The sequence below is a fragment of the Gallus gallus genome, chromosome Z (genome assembly GCF_016699485.2).
Source record: "Gallus gallus isolate bGalGal1 chromosome Z, bGalGal1.mat.broiler.GRCg7b, whole genome shotgun sequence".
NCBI lineage: Eukaryota > Metazoa > Chordata > Aves > Galliformes > Phasianidae > Gallus > Gallus gallus.
This window is the reverse complement of record NC_052572.1, coordinates 59,152,316-59,169,687: the sequence shown is the minus strand read 5'-3', so window position 1 is coordinate 59,169,687 and position 17,372 is coordinate 59,152,316. Positions and strand designations below refer to the sequence as shown.

The window sequence follows — 17,372 nt, the reverse complement described above, 5'->3', positions numbered from 1 at the left end:
TGTGAAAGGGCCATCCAGAAACAAAGAGTGACAAAACAATAAGTTTCAGAAGCCTCCCCTTCCCTTTCTCCGCCTTGCCTTCTCCCATGCACTCTCCTCATTTCCTCAAGAGAGATCAGGCTCACATTCACTGGTGTTACTGAAACTGATTAACCTAAAGCTTTCCTGTAGCAACCCTTCTCAACCCACCCCTCTCAAAAAACAATTCAAGCTTTGAATCTAGAGGGACTCAATGATTCAGTGGTCTAAAGCAATTTTAACACTCCCTATTTTCTCCTTCCTAGAGACTATCTTACTGACAGATGAACAATTTCCCTGGTGATAAAATCACTACAATGGCTATTTAGTTTCTGGGATTATGACGATTCTTTGCTTGATTAATATTGCAATAAGAAAAGCTTGCCAAGTATCTGCCTTGGCCCTTTATAGTCATTTAAAGGTCAAATTTTGTCCTTACTTATTCACATTCAACTACTACTAAAGGGAGAGCCCTAAAAATTTAACACTCCACAGACTGTGCATTTATGATTTATATACCAAAGGCTTGGGAAATCTGACAGAAGTGAGAGGAGTTATGTCCTCAGGGTGATGACAGATTTGGCCATAACGTTTTTGCCAGAGGAAAAATATCACTGATGATTGCCATCTCAATTGTGTATTTTGTAGTAGACAAATCTAAATTAAACAGACGAGAAGCCATCTTTTTTTTGATGGAAAGAATCATTTATGAGGGTCATATAATAGGAAGCTTCTGTACTACAGCTAAGATACTCAAAGGTATGTATCTTCATAGTGCTCACTAATGTGATTATAAATTGCACAACTCAAAACACCACATTAAGCGATTATTTGGAGCACAGTGTATGGTGCTTTATGGCATTCATTTTTGGAGAAATCTGAGGACTGTGGTGTAACAAAAAGATGTATGGAAACTGCTACACGTGGCAAACAGCTAGAACATCCTAAAATATGCTAGGGTTTCTGCTGCAGAAGGACAAAATCCATCGATCTTACTTCTCCCAACCCCAAAGAGACCCAAAGGGGGGTGCCAAAGGGGTCACTCGGATACCTACAGATAGATGGGAGATGGTAGCACTGGAGAAGCATGAGCATGGCACAGTAAAAAGCACACAAAGTGGGTTTGAGAGAGGTGACCTCCTGGCTTCTAGTGCAAGTGGAGGTAAGGAGAGATGGATTTGTGTTTTATCAAATGCAGGACATGGTCAGGGAAGAACTCCGAAAGTGGACCCAGCACTATGTGAGGTAACATGAGCAATGTAATACAGTGAACAAGGTACAGAATCAATTTATATACTGGGAGAAAGAGATACTGACAATTAGAAATAATGTGGACTTGATGATACAGTTGCTAATACAAAAAATCAGGTAAGGGAATACTTGCTAAAATTTAATATACAAATCACCAGGTCTGGATGACATGCATCTGAAGGTCTTCAGGGAATCAGTTAATGAACTTGCTGAACTACTGGCAATTATTTCTGAGAATGCATGCACAATCAGGTAGGCACCAAAGGACTGAGATGGGGGGAGGAAAAAAAACAACACTAATCTGAGAAAAGAAGGATTAAATGAAATTAACACACATAATTTATTTTTGAAAGCTATGAAAGCAAGAGATCTGAGAAAGAAAAAAAAAACAACAACCCCAAAATCAAAAAACAACCCCCCCTCTCCCCCCCCAAAAAAAAGAGAGAAAGAAAGAAAAGAAAGCAACAACAACAACAAAAAACCCCCAACAACCCTGAAAGTACCTTCAGGGTAACAGAAGCCTTAGAACAAAACAGGCTTAGAGTTAACAAGAACAATTAAGAACTAAATTCAACCACTTTACTAAATCACAAAAATTGGTGGGCAAAAGATCAATCAATTTCTGCATAGGTTAATCTGACACTGCATGTGGGAGGAACCTGAGGAATCACAAGTGATTATGACCTTCCCTGTCTGGTAGGCTGCCATTGTCCTTGCCTATTATGCATCAGTGTGCTTTGCTCCAGAAAGGAGTCTTCACCAAGCCTGGCATTTCTGGGCCAGACCCAGCCCTACAGATGCCATGGATGAGCTCTTCTGCAGGCATTCTGCAGTGCTCAGCATGAGTGCACTGGTAATGCCTGTGCTGCTCTTGTGGTGACCACAGTTGCCAGGTGGCCATGGTGCCCATGCAGATCCAGGCTTTGCCTGTGGGGCTCTGGCCAGCATCTCACCTCAGCAGCATCCCTCACCTCCTCACATGCCAGGGCTTCATGGTCTTGTGAGTAAGTTCTGTTGCACCTCTTGGGAAGTAGAGAGAGCACTTGAGAAGATAACTAATCCATAGTGACGTGAGCTAGAAACTGCATCTATGGTGTCCCAGAGGGATTGATATAGGGATCAAGTCTTTTAAACATGGCTACTGGTGAGTGATCTGAAAAAATAATGAGACTGCTTATTATTTAACTGGATGAATTAAAAGATGACATGTTGAATAGGAGATAAAGCGAAAAGAAGAGACAGAGTAAAAAAAAAAATAATAAAAGAGAAGGGGTCTAAATGGGTAGAAGAAATGCCAAAGAGAAAGAAAAAATACAAAGTTTGGATTGATGACTGCAGAGGTGACTGTGTGTTGTGGCCAGGCGCACGGTGCGCTCAGGCATTTGCTCCCACCCAGGAAAGCTGTCCTTTGGTGGCACTGGGAAGGAGCACTGCCTGCCTGTGGGCTGCCATCGCCATCACTTGTTCCGGCGCAGCGGCACGGCGGTCACCAGCTGTGCAGCACAAAGGTGCCCCCCTGCCGTGCCTGCCCACTGCGCGGCACAAAAACCTCCTCCCGCGGTGTTCAGAAGTGCTCAGCACAATGGTGACTCCCCACGGGGACGACACGATGTGTGGGACAAAGGTTTCCCATGCTGCACAGGAGCAGAGAGACCTCGAGGCACGGCTCCGCGCTGAGGCACGTCTGCAGAGAAAAGTTTCCAGGTTGAAAAGTTTCTCCACAGATATTAGCCACAACGCTGACCCAGGGTCTGATTCTTTAAGCAGCAGTTCAATACTTCAATACCGCAGGCTTCAAAAAGCATTAAGGGTGCTCCACGCCTCAGGATTTACTCCCTGACGGAGGAGACAGCCTGGCCGTTCTCCATGAAGCACCTTGCACGGTGGAAAGCTTCCAGCCGGTGTTGGTAGGAGTGGATCCTATGCCAGCTGCCGCATCAGACCTCGTCCCCCAGCGCCACATCGCTTGCCTCTGTGCTTGTGGTGCCAGGTTTTGAAACACACCAGCGGAAAGAGCCTTATCAAAGCTCTCTCTGAATGTTTCAAAGGGTGAAAGGCAGCCTTCTGGGGCCGTTTGCACAAACAGCAGCAATTTAAAACTTACCAAGTGTGTTTTATTCATATTTATACAACACGGAGAAGCAATGCCATTCATTCTCCTTTTACAAACAAACGAACAAATGAACAGTCACATTCCCCTCTGACCCAGTGATGCAAATACCATTCAGAAGGATTTGATGGAAATTTATCTTTCTTTCTCCCATGATGCACACACGCACAAATTAAAGTCTCCATATAAGACTTTATACTCTTACATATGCCATTCTGCAATGGCGTTACAATGCGATTATACCATTCAAGTCTTCACGTGTGTGTGAGAAAAAGACATTCCTGCCCCTGATGCATCTATCTTTCTGTTCGCTACTAAATGACTCCTATATCACACAGTTATTTCTAAACAGGAATTTAACTTCTTAACCTTTGGCTGTGTGAGATGTTATCCAGAATGACAGGTTTAACTATTTTTAATTCATAAGATTTCTTCATTTGCTATTCTTGGAGAAGGATCCCTTGGATCCGTATGAAGTGGAAAGTGCTCTGCAGAAATTATCATGTCTGCTGCGTCTGTTTTGCTCTACTGATGTAAACTTCCAGATCTCAAACCCCAAAGCAGAAGATTCTCTCAGAGCACGACGAGTAAAGCTAAGGAAAAAGGAGACTTAATAAATGTCTTGTTTAAAGTCATTAAATGCTTCTGACAGGGAGCACGAGAACTTCAGGAAAAACATTGGAAAGGAGTCTATTAGCTCAAGATGTTTGAGAACTGATGATCTTAGGAGCTTCTACGTGTGCTGTTCTAGGCCTCCGAATGGTGAAGAAAGGTTAAAAGCTTGGGAAAAAAGAAGAGAGAAGCCATAAACCAATTAATGAAATGGAAGCAGTGATTTCTGAGGGGATATTAAAACAAACAAACAAACAAAACAAAAGAAAAAGAACAAAATCTCAGTATGTTTAGTTTGGCTTAGAAGTAATTGTCTGTGGAGTCGTGGACACGATAACGATCTAAAAGTGTCTGGATAGGGAAATTAATTCTTCGGAGGAACCAAGAGGGAAGAACCAGACAAAGCTGAAGAAACAAAAATACAGCTTGTGAAGAGGGCTTAGACTCACAGTAAGCTGGTTTAGATGGAATACTCATGCAAAGAAAACTGTGGGAAGCTGCTTGGCAAAGCTAGAGAATAGACTACACATACTAAGACATGTTATGCTAAGTTATTGTCTTCTGTAACACTGACTACAGTGTTTATTTTTGTCGGCCATTTATTATCTCTAGTATCTCTGATGGAATGGCAGGAACAGGGCAGTAAGAATCCCACTGATCCAGGACAAAGATTACCTCTGAGCTTCTATATTTGCAGTCTTTTTTTTTTCTTTTTTTTCCCTCATTTACAGCACACAGTCTGCACACAAGCAGCAAGTGGCTTGAAAAGGTAATAAAATTTGTTACATCCTCCTCTCAGCCCACATGCAAAAGATGCAAAAATACATACAAGAGCTGAGTGCAAGCAAGGTTTGTAATGCAAGAAAGAGATTGGAGGCTAACACACCACTGTGGCTCTCATTTTCCACCACTCTTCGTTAAATATTAAGGGCAGTCCTATAAGCATGGGTCATTTGTTTGCTCCTCTGAGTGCTAACTGGGTAAGTAAGTGAAAGTTGTAAGGTCGTTCACATCTGAGCAGAGTTCACTGAAAGCCAAGAAATTTTCTGTTGAGTACGCATTATAAAAAGGAAAGAAAGAGTGCCGAACAGCTGTGGAATCTTCCTAGTCAGAGCATGACTCTGTGTCTGGGACAGAGATGTCATTTCCACCAGTGCAGTGGTCAGACTGTAGGCAGCTGCAGTAATGCAAATGGCACACAAGTACATTAAATAACAGTGAATCAGAAAATGGCAACAGCTAAAAGTGGAGGCTGATAAAATGGCATTTCAAGAGAAGGAAATGTCACAGTCCCTGGTTTTAAAGGAGTATCAGGCAGCAGGCTGGCTGTGGGTTGCTCTGGGGTGACTGGTCCTACACAGCAAACCTGTTTACAAGTCCAAAATTTCACCAAAATCTTTTTACACAAATGGGCAAGAGCACAGGCAAAAGGGCAAACCTGAACAAAACTGCTGCAATCTGCCCTGCAGCCTGTGTGGGCAGCAGAGGTGCAATGCCTGAATCAGCCCCAGGCCTCACAACCAGGGGTGGATGGGGACTTGTTGCCAGCACAACTTCCACAAGATCCAGCAACGGTGTTGGAATGGACTAGGCCACTTGGCAGATGGCAGGGAGGCAGAGGGCAGGACACAAGCTAGCAGCTCATGAGTTCTGCAGCAGCTCTGTGTGCTCCAGGAGCCAGGACACAGGAAACATTGCTGAAAACTCGCTGCCAGTGAAACGACACCGACGACTGCCCCATCAGCCCTAGTTTGCCAGCCATCACTAGCTTGGTCAGACTGGCAGCCATGACTCCAAGCAACACTCTAGAACAATGCAGTTCAAAGAGCAGTGAATGCTTGCATGAGATCAAGACACATTCTTGAGGAAAACGGTCCCATACCAGTACAGTGCAACTGTAGGCTTCCAGAACGTGTGGTAAAGTGGTACTGCTCCCAGAGATAAGCAGGTGGGGATTGAAATTACATCAACATTTACATTTATGTCTGTTTCTTCACAACTATACCCATATCTATTTCCATATCCAAACCTGTACTTAAAGGCATATTTACCTATATCAATATATTTATATCTATATCTACACCTACAACATATCTGTATCATCTATACCTATACCCCTTTCAAGCTCAGAGTAGGTTAGGCAACAGTTTATTTGGAATACCATGGGTGCAGGTGACACATTACACAACTCCTTGCATTTCTTTCCATCAGTCCTGTTTTTCATTAGCCTGTGATTTTATCAGCTGTATCTAGACAACAGGTAGCACTGATTACATTTGCATGGTATGTCATAGTAAGTCTGAGGAATCTGAATAACATATATCAGTGAGACAACTAAATTTTTGAAAATGTAGATTCTTTTTCTTCTATCGTGATCTAGAAAAAGAACTATCTAGAATTGCACCCAAGAGCACAAAGTACTTAGCATTTGAAAATCATCATCTTCTCAAGCAAGACAAAGGAAGATTATTTTATGAACAACAGTAATTTTACCTTTTCAATACCCTGTACTTCCTGAGAGAACATACATCCATGTGGCTTCTTCAGAGACCACTATAAAGTGTGTGGAAGCCACACACTTCCACAGGTTATAAATCTGAGAAATACCCATTTACATGACCAAACTTGACATACAGCAGTGCCATAAAGGAAGTCAGTGGCATCTCCTTATCCACGTGCTTGCCAAAGGAATGTCTAACATGGTTTCCAAGGCAGTGCTCACCACTGCCATGCTTAAGCAGATCAAGATGGTGCAACTCAGACCAGCGGTAGCATCAGGCACTGATGGGCACACAGCATTTGACTCTTACATCATACTGTGACAGTACCTGTGCATTAAATTAATTAATGCCAAATGGAATACTTGAGAGGCAGATTTTAAAATACAAGTTTATTCCAAAATCCCACAGCTTTTCAGTGCTTTTGATGCATACAAGGCACAGACCTGAAGTTACATTCCTTGCCTGCAAGCTCTGCTAACCTGGGAGAGTGCTACTTATACACTGGGCAAGTGAAAGGACCAGCGGTTAGAAAACAGCTAGTCTCCGTGATGGTGTTTTTATTTGCTCCTACATAGTAATTGTACCATCAAACATTCAGATGGAGAATTAATTATCGGAAATAATTCAGAAAACGCTGATCTAATCTTCCTTCACTGAAGAATATCTCAGATTTGTAAAACCCACCAAGCAAATGAAATTATGTAAATCACCCAAGGAACAGCTGTTCCAGCAGCATGAGCACAAGCTTATCCAGCTTTGGTGCTCCCAAAAATACAAGCAGCCCAGGCAATGCTGTAGAAACAGCAGTGCCTGCACCCACAGCAGCTAGGAAGGGCAGTACTTAAAAGTCTCATATTATGTGACGGTGGACCTCATCTAAAAAAAAATGGAAGAAGATCCTTAATCACCAGCAGAATAAGCACAGACCTGCAATTGCAATAACACTATTATAAAATAAAACACTGAATATAATTTTCTCCCCTTCCATGCCAGAACTGGTGTGGATGCCAACACTGGCAAGCATAGAAGTGAAGGAAGTCTTTCTAGGGACTCCCACTGATGCAACAAAAGGGCCATGAAACACTGCAGCAAAGACCCTATGCTCTTACGATTTCATCAAGAATCTGAGTTCAAATGTCATAATCCTGTAGTGACTAAGTTAACTCCTGCACTTCCCCCCCCCCCCCCCCACTCCAACTTCTGGAAGGACATGTTCATATTAAGGAATATTTCAAAGGGTTTTTGTTTTCTGAAGTTTCTGCTTGGATTATAATGTCCTGTTATATCTTTGTAGGCAAAGGATTACAGTCAACACAAGCTCAGACTATTTTTAAAGGTACAGGAATGGTATTTTGTTCTTTTACATTTTCCAGTTAAGTGAAGAAGAAACTCGGTCTTCTATTTCCTGCCACTAAAGCTCTCACAGTCCCTTTTATCACTGTAAAAAAGCCCTGCCTTTGAAAGAAACCCAACTCAACCCATTCTAACCCAACTCAACCCAGTCCCTCCATGGTGCCTTTGCCAACTCCCAGCATCTGCCTAGTCCTTCAGCATGTGGTTGCCCCAGACCAGCCACAGGAAGGGCATATTCTCCTGGTCATCCTCAAGAGGTTAAGTGTGTGATGGTGAAGGAAAGGAAACCCCACCAGTGCAGTTCTCGCGTCTGTGATACTGTTCCACCTCTGAGAAAAGGCTGAGCAAAGCTCTTCCATCTTCCTGCTGGCTGTGGCTGCCAGAGGACAGGATCAGGGTAAGCAAAAGCAAAGACTGGAAGGGAGCATCCACTCACTCTCACACTAGACACCTGTCCCAGGTGCCATGAGCTGCCAGAAAGGACTTAGCACCTTGTGATGAGAAGTGAAACGTAACAGTCTCAACCCAAGTGATCCTGAGGATCCCAAGTCAGCTGTTCACCACTCCCTAATGTGTCTGAACTCCACTGACACCTCGGGTGGCTGATCTTAAAGCTTGTGCCTTATTGCAGCATTGCTTCTGTACATGCTCAGAAACACCTCAAGCTTGACAGGGCAAATACCTTCACGGGTCTCAGGCAGATAAGCCACCCCGTAATGCTCAGAGGTTCATAAGCCCAAGAGGGAGGAATGCCCTCTTTACCTTTTCATTTTTTTCCCAAATCTCTTCTCACTCCTTGTCCATTTTTCCTCTGTCCAAGACATCTATTAGCCTAAGAGGAATTTTTGAGTTTCTCCCCCTAAATTTGTCCACCTTGTAGCTCTTCCCAAGACCCTGCCCACCACATACCCCTTAATTCTCGTTGCATCTGATCCACTCACCTAGCCCATCTCTCAGTTCCTCATGTCTGCCACAGTTCGTCCCTTCCTCTGACTCTTCTTCAAAGAGGCCTCACTCAGACCTTCTCAATCTAACTGTAAAATAAAGTCTGAGATCTGGTTTTGGCAGGTATTTAGAAAACCCAGACACAGGCCGCACTATCCATTTACGTGCAGTGGTGGGACATGAAAAAGGGCACATTCATGAAAATACAGCAACCCTACCCTGAGTGGTAAGGTGACTTTGTGGAAAGGAGATATGCCTGCATTTGTAAAATGGCTTGGAAAACAGAACTGGGCCATTAGAATACAAACATCACATAACAAACGGAGTTTAGAATTCAAGTTCTGGAGTCACTGACAGGCTCTCTATTCATTTGGATAAAATCTGAATAAAAAAACCTCTATGAGAAACAACTGGGAAAAAAAAAAAAGATGGGAAGAAGACAGTGCCATTTCACCAGTAAATTTACAGTGATACTGTGAATGTTAACCTTCTTACATTAATGTGACCCTTGCTGGTCACTGCTAATGAACGTTCTTGAAACAGGCGAAGGACCGAACCCAGACTGTGAGATTTCATGGACAACGATCACTGTTGTGGGTCAAGTACAGCTACACTGCAATCATAAAATTAATAACCTCTACACCAGCAGCTTTACATACGGCTGTCTCCGAAGAATGCTACTTCTGTAACTCGCAGCTTTTGGAGATGCTATTTATAATTTATATCCAATCTGAAGTGCAAAGATTTTTCTCTCCTGCAAGTCATGGTGATCAATACAGGTCTGCACCCATTACAGCCCAGTGAGGAGAAGTGTGTGGCCTGACCGGCTCACAAAGGCAGCTCTGGTGAAGTACCCGCCCCTTTCAGCCACCTCTAGAATTTAGGCTAGAAACACAAATAAAGCAGAGGAATTCTTTGTAAGGGTGCCATCCCAGCTGTTATTGTTGCCAACTAAATTAATTGCATACTTGCCTTAGAACTCCTCAGAAACTTCAGTTTTCTGGCGTGCTTTTCAGGATTTCCAGACTTTTACACCCTAATTTGTAACACACCAGGACTCAATGCTTGACGCTCTGAAATCTCCATACTGTGGAAACCTTCAATTTAAAACTAAGCACCGATTCGCAGAGGCTTTGCAGATGTGAATTACACTAAATTTAACGAAGCTGAGTAGTATCACACTTCCCATGACATAACCTCGCCAATGTCATCAGAGGGAGGTGCACAGTGTAATGTGGCAGGGAGGGAAGCCAAAGGCAGTCATATCTCTGGCGAGACGAGTAGACTGGTTGTGAGCAGGGTCGGGTGACCCCTGCCAACGCCCTCCTGAGATCCCCTTCCCAGAGAGTCAGACGCACGAGTGTGCGTGGGAGGTGGGTCTGCCACCAGCAGTGGGAAGAGCTCACAGTCTGGGATGAGCATGGAGTGAAATGTTAAGTTAGTGATGGAAAGAGGAAAAGAAAAAAAAGCCTTACAAATAAGACTGTCATTCTGTTTTTTCCAAGTGTTTCTGAGTTGTGGTTGGAGAGGGCTCAACAGGGTGAAGGACAGATATGGGTTGCTCCTGGAGGAACTTCACACCATGTTCTGCCTGGCATCCTCAGGAGAAGCAAGACAAACCAAGCCAGAAACCAACCTTCGAATCAGGGTCTTTCTGCAGACCAAGTTTCAATCACCCAATTGCAGAGCTGAAAAGTTTTCTATGTACTTTCAATGTTTATTCCATTCAGGAGGTCAAATTTCTTCCAAGATGGGGACTGATTTGTTACCATCACTAGTAGAAGATTGAAAAAAGCCATCAAGCTTGGAAACTTGATGTTGCAGTCATCTCAATGCTAAGGAAACAACTTATGATTTCCCTGCCAGGAGGAGAAAGAAAAAAAAAAAAAGAGAGAGAGAAAACAACAGAGGTTAATGACCTTGTTGCATTTCCAAATAAAGATTCTTGTTTCAAAATATTGGCCTGACCTAACAATTGGCCTTTTTGTCTTCTGACAGAACCAGTGCTGCTAAGTCAGGCTGCCAAATAACCAAAAAAAGCATGCAAGAAACTTCATGTCATGATAGGGATCTTCTGTCAGGCATTCTGTGGGTTCCGAGGAAAACTTTAGTTTAGTCTCTCTCAGCTGGAACGATGGTAAACTGGGAGCTGGGGACGCAAAAGCAAGAAACTGCCAGAAAAGTGTGTCTGCAAGTGGAAGAGAGATGAAGTATTTAAATGAGTTTTGAAACTTGTATCAAATTATTTGTTTTCTTACATTGAAAATCTTGACTTTTTTTTTTCATAAAATTAAAACAAAATGCGAAGAAGTTGTCAGGGTAATTTCTCTCCGAAGAATCGTTGAACTGGAATGATGTCATCTTGCATTAAAACTATCAGTTATTGCCACAGTTGGCCCACAAATATTATATTAAAAAAGCAGGAAGAAAATCACTTAAATACATTTGGGGAATTCTTCTGTTTGTGCCCCGTGCATATCTTTTAATACTTATTGCTCCAACTTGGCTTGGTTTGCCTAAAACACTGTAGGCTGCTTTTTTCAAAACAGTTCTAAAACAACTGTTGATATATTAGGGAAAAAACGACATGGGGAAAAACAAGATTGAGGTGGGAGCTGAAGTTTGTCTAAATGAGAACAATATCAGCATGCATAAATGCACAGACAAGCACAGTTTGACAGTCACTGCTCATAAAGGATCCTGCAAGGAGTTAATATGAAAACTAAATCTCCTGTAGAGGGAAGTTGGAGGGGAGCTCATATATAAGCACTTAAGGAAAACTTGCACTGTGGCTGGAATACATGCAGTGCATTCCCCGTTAGTCTAGGGATAAATGAAATGTTATAACCACGATATATTGCTACATTAAATTATGAAAACACTTTTTCAGCCTTTTGTGAAAAGAGAGAATCTATGACTGACTGAAAAGCAAAGAACCCTCAGTCAACACCATGCCTATCTGTTATGGCATGCTTTTCAGTTCCAGTACCACCATGACATGAATGTTTTGCATTTGTGCAGCTGTAGCTGCATTATGCAGCAATCTCACTGAGCTTTGCAGTGCAAATACTCCACATCTTCAGATGCTTCAGTATTGCTTTGCCACTGGAAGCCTGTGGCATTGCATCTGAGCCGGGAAAAGAGGGCAAACCAAGGGGATAGGCACGGTACATACAGGATTTGCTCCCACATGGACTGCTTCATGAATCCAGGAAACCACCCTCTGCTTAGGAAACTTTGCCCCAGGCTTCGGTCTGTGCACCACAGCATTTGTAAAGGGCAGGACGGGGAGGACCGGGCCTCTGGGAGATTACTAGCCTCCTCTCCCTTCAGAGAGCTCACACAGCAAAGGCAAACACATCACTGCACCATGCTTCCATGGGATGTGCCTACAGTACATCTTTCTAAGGCACTGTGCCACTGGACTTGCATGCAGCACTGCCCAAGTCTGAATTCTAATGTGAATAGCAATGCTTGGATTAAGTTTCACAGTAACTTAAAAAACTCAGTTAAAAAAAAAAAAAAAAAAAAAAAAAAAGAGAAAGAGAGAGAGAGAAAAAGCAAAAAAGAAAAAAAAGAAAAAAAGAAAAGAAGAATATAATAAATCTGTGACAGGCATGCTTAGCAAATCAAATAGAGGCAATAGCTTTGGTAAAGGCTGAGAAGTGCTAAAGCCAAATGCTTCCTTAGGACACCCAGTGCTTAATGTGGCTTTCTGAGATACAAAAAGCAGACACTTTTAATTTGGGTTTAGCATCCCAAATGGGTCATGGGGATATTCCTATCTGACTTTTGTGTATAAAGCAAGTAGATCCTTTGTAGTTAGGGATCTCTATAGTTTCCATTATAAGAACTTGTTTTCAGTTGCTTATAAATTTTGCCAAGCAAAGTATTTGGGATGAAAATTCCCATGCTCTGTCTTTGCCTCAGGATGATAATTATTATTTTTTTATGTTTCAACTAAAAGGATTTAGTCACTTCAGGAAATAAGATTGAGGAAAAACATGTTTTGCCTCTGATGGAAAGAAAAAAGGAGAAAATAAAAATAAAGCCTTAGAAGAATTCAACTGAGCAGCTCCTGCATCTCTATTCTTCACAGACAGTTTGAAATTTGGAAAGTATGATCCCTGTTGTCCTTTTGCAGTATCCCATGAAAAACCACCCAAATTTTCCTAGTCACAACCCTTTAAGTTTCTTTTGCATGGACTCAGCAGAAAAGTCTCAGAATTTGGCAGTTAAAATCGGTCCAGGATGGCTCTGAAGATGCTGCTTGCAATAAGCAAGCTCCAGCCTAGAGCCACATGCTTACGGGCATAACTTCCATCCACACTAGTCAGAGCTTTGTGCTGCCCTTGAAGGTCCCTTGTGTCTTTTTCCACCAGGTTCCTCTGCTGACACACAGCTGACACCTGGCAGTGGAGAGATCTGGTCCAAAGTGACCGGGCTTTTGTAACAGAACTTGAAATAATTTCATTTTTAATGAAGTACAATGAGGAAATTAAGGAGGATGTAATACAGTTTGGATATGGGAAACTCATGTAATACAGTGCTTTGAAATATATGCTTGTCATTACACAGGTAGTAATTGAGATTAAGTGTTATGGATGAAAAAAATATATATTTAAAGTGAAAACTGATGGCTACTTTAAAGAACATCAGTAGGGAACTAATGTCACTACGGGAGAAAAACCTGCGTGATTTCCCAGGTCTCGAGGAGGGTTTTGAAGCACCCGCAGGCAGAAGCTTCACCACATGGACACATCCTAAAGCATTCAGTCAAGATGTCTCTCCTACCTCTCCCATGGAAAAGCCTGGTTCATGCAGTTTCTTATGTCAGGAGTTTCCAGGTCACCTAACTTCCTAGAAGCTGATGTTCCCTCTGATGGTTACTTAGGTCATTCCCTGCCAACAGAGAGTCCCTCAGCCCCCTGTGAGGAGGGGCAGGCTGCCATGGGGCCTCCTCTCAGCTCCTCTGCTCTCTGCTGAACAAAGCCAGAGACGTCAGCTGCTCTTCACACATACAAAATACAAAATGTTTGCATATTTTCATTGTTCACTCCAGCACGAGCTTGAACTGACTGGGCAATACTCTGAGCATTTCATAAATTGTTGGAGCTGAGAGTGGTTTGTCACCAAAAGCAGTATTGTTCTGTAATTGCACCATGTGCATCTCCGGACTCATCCCGAAAGCACACTGCAGGGGCTTTAGCTAACAGTTACTTATTTGAGGTTTGGTTAACAGAACAGTGAAAAAAGAAAATGAACAAGTGAAAAAACAGTATGGAGGGGCACACATGGCACCATAAACGTAGTAATAGATAGTTGTAATGATAATCTTATCAGAAAGAATTTGTGCATCTAAACTTGTATCTGGAACGATGAAAGATGCCATAACGTGTGTTTTGGAGTGACAACCACACATTGATCCTTTTTCTTGCTTCGGCTATTAGCATGTGCATTTCTGTGCTAATGTGATAGCATTCTTTGAGTGAGATAAGAAGGAAGGGTGACACAGCCACAGGCCACTTCACAGCAAACAGAATCAATTACCCCCAAACAACAATTTAATTGATCAATTTCAAATACAGAAATTCTGCTGAGTCCACTGAAGTCATAAAAGGCTCAGTTTCAAAAGCGGTCATGTAATACTCACACAAAATATGTAATAAGCTGGGCAAATTATAAAGGCATTAATCTGCCCAAGCAGGCAATCACCTGTATAAGCATTCATGTTCTGTGTCACATTTATAGCAATTACACCGTTTGTGCTTCATAATATCATTCAGATAACACAGCGCACTTTGCACATGTTTATCTGTGTTTATGGCCAGAGACTTTTAAACATAATCAACTACTGTTTGCTCCTTTGATTACAACATACCTCCCAGATGCGGCAGTGGATGATGTTGCTGTATGTACTCATATGGACATTTCTAGCTCATCACCATACGATGCCACACATTTACTCAGTGTGATACAAAAACTGCTAATGCCAAAATCCCAACTATTAGCTGCTCCAAGTTGTCATAATATCAAAGCATTGTGATTTACTCCAGGCAAGACACTCACCTACACATCAACTGTACCACTTTAATTTAAATTTACAAGAAAATACTGGAGCCTGTAAGAAAGAAGAAATAAAGGAAAATGACACCTTTTTCCCTTCCATGGGCAAATGCATATACCCTAGTTGACAGTGCCCTGGTGCGCATCAGCTTCTCAAGTATTTGGTAAAAACTCTGCAATTATTCATTGACTTTTCAGGATAAGAACTCTTCTACTCCCTTTGTTCACTGCCTTGAACACAAACTGGGCACTAGCATAGACGTTTCTCTCTTAAATGGCTATATTCCATGTATTTAACTTGCTAAAGCCAGAAATTGGGCAGTTAACATTTTACAGAAAGCCAAATCTCCACAAGACACAAATCAGTTTGAGCAACAGTCATTGGGTGTTATTGACATTCCTGGGTTTTGCATATTTGTCTTTTCAAAAGAACTTCTCCAAATTTGAAGTAATGTCATTAAGTATAGCAGACTACTTTGACAGGCTTCTACAGGCAGCACAATGAGTTTTCTTTAAAGGGCTCGTAATATGAATGCTGAAATGAGGCTCATTTTTACTTAATGTGGATAAAGTGTGTGAATAAAGTGTGAAAAATATGAAGTAGGAATAAAAACAAGACTAAAAGAATTAGGCTTTTCACTCTTTAAAAATAAATACTGGAAAATTGTTTCCTTTAATAAAATTGCCAGCTTTGCAATCCATATAGCTCCTCTATAGTCCCTTTAAATAAAACAAAGATATATCATTACACAAGCAGCAATATAAATCTGTTCTTCTCTGGGATTTGTGCGAAAAGGAATGTTTAAGCCATGGACTTATAACAAGTTTTGGCTATGATGAAAAACTGAGGCTTTCAGAAAGCTCCAGCAAGAATGAAATACTCTGTATCTGCTAACAGTACTTAAACACAATATCCTGTGCCTGCCTGTGCATGAGGTTTGGTTCATGACCCACAGTTCTGTACATGTGCCTAACAAATACAGCCCTTGCTCTGGGGTAATACAAGGAACTGAAGGAATCAAGCAAATAAGCATGGGAAGTTCTGTGCCGGATGTTCTGTGGATCTCCCAAGATTTATCTCCCCTGCCTGGGAACTTGAAATGCTGGGGCATGGAAACAGATGATGAAGATTCCTTTCAGCACCATCCATTTTCATTCACTACATTAAAAATAAAGCAAGCAAGATTCTTGAACAGCCACTCCATGTCCCAGATCGTCTTAGGAAGAACAGGCTGAAGCCAAGCTTGCTGAGCTGTACCCCAGTCTGGCTCCTCGCGGTTTTATAGATTTAAAGAGCTTAACATTATTTCAGAGTGACACACTATCACAAAGGGGCATTTTAAGTGGGAGGGTTGTCAGTCTGTTGAGCTATCAAAGATGAGTTCACGTAGAAATGTATCAACATCCTTCATATAAGCTATCCAAATCTGACATTACTGACGTGTCACCTTGAGGAAGAATTTGATTTATTATTTGCAAAGTAATCCAGAAAACAGTGAGATTCAGAGCTGTAAGAACTCCTGTTACCCTGACTTTGTGACAGTACATTAGTTTCGTCGTTCCTTTTGTGTCTGCACTAGGTGACAAAACTTTCTTCACGGCAATAAGTTGTCTGAAGAGCAACATGTGAAACGTTGCTCTAAGAATTAATAACTCAGTTCAGATATACAACCAGACAGGAGCTGTTTCCTGTTAATCAAAGGCATGTAACTGTAAACACAAGTGTGTACAGCCATTTTACCTCTTTGCAATGGCCCCACACCTGACGGGGAGAGGTGCCAAAAGTCATATTAGCTCTGTGACCTCTCTTGCTTGTTTCTCCCCACTGGGCCTGTTCCAGGGGGATCGGATTTTAAATGTCATGCAAATAACACAGAAATTTTAAAATGTCATGCAGTTTAAATGCATACATAATTTGGAGCATATTTACTTATCCGTGCTCATAAAACACAATGCCTGTAAAATCAAACCAGGCGTGCCAGTGCGTACACATTTTACACGCACAAATACCTGCTAAGCCCATCTGAAAATCTGTCCACCTCACATCAGACGTAACTTTGTCCTGAAAATAAAGACAGTGTAGGATCCCACTAAAAAAAGTCAAATACCTAGTTAATTGAACTGCAGCATTCATTCATCCTGTACTGCAAATCAGCAGATAGTACTCACGTATGCCACCAGCTAATTTTTCTGAACTAAACATCTATTTTTAGCACTGATATTTGCTCTAAGTTGTTATGCATAGTTTTGTATGTATATAAATGTATGTTTATGGCACAACGTAAATAAGAATTCTGCATTTGAGATCAGCTATCCTGGTGAGTAAATGGCTATGCATATAAACAAATCTGTTCACTACCTTCAAATATTTTTATTTGTCATATAATTATACCATATATATATCTTCACAGATGTATAAAATATATTCTTAGGAAAATTGCCACAGATTGTTGTTGCTTATATTAAGTAAATGGTATATTTGTGTACTGTGCTCCATACTTATATACATGAAGCAT

The 17,372-nt window shown here is 41.7% G+C and overlaps 1 protein-coding gene across 6 annotated transcripts in view; it reads right to left on the bottom strand.

Moving 5' to 3' along the window:
* Window positions 1–17,372, bottom strand: part of FAM172A (family with sequence similarity 172 member A) — a 263,961-nt gene that overhangs the window by 2,921 nt on the left and 243,668 nt on the right. Inside the window, exons 11-12 of one of the 6 annotated variants that reach the window (XR_006932328.1) lie at window positions 14,860–14,911; window positions 10,427–10,649 (exon numbers count right to left, since the gene is read on the bottom strand). The exons of 4 other annotated variants lie outside the window; for them this stretch is intronic. The gene's annotated coding sequence lies outside the window, so the exon portion shown is untranslated. The remainder of the gene's footprint in view (window positions 1–10,426; window positions 10,650–14,859; window positions 14,912–17,372) is intronic. One more of the 6 variants, XR_006932329.1, reaches the window with a different exon arrangement.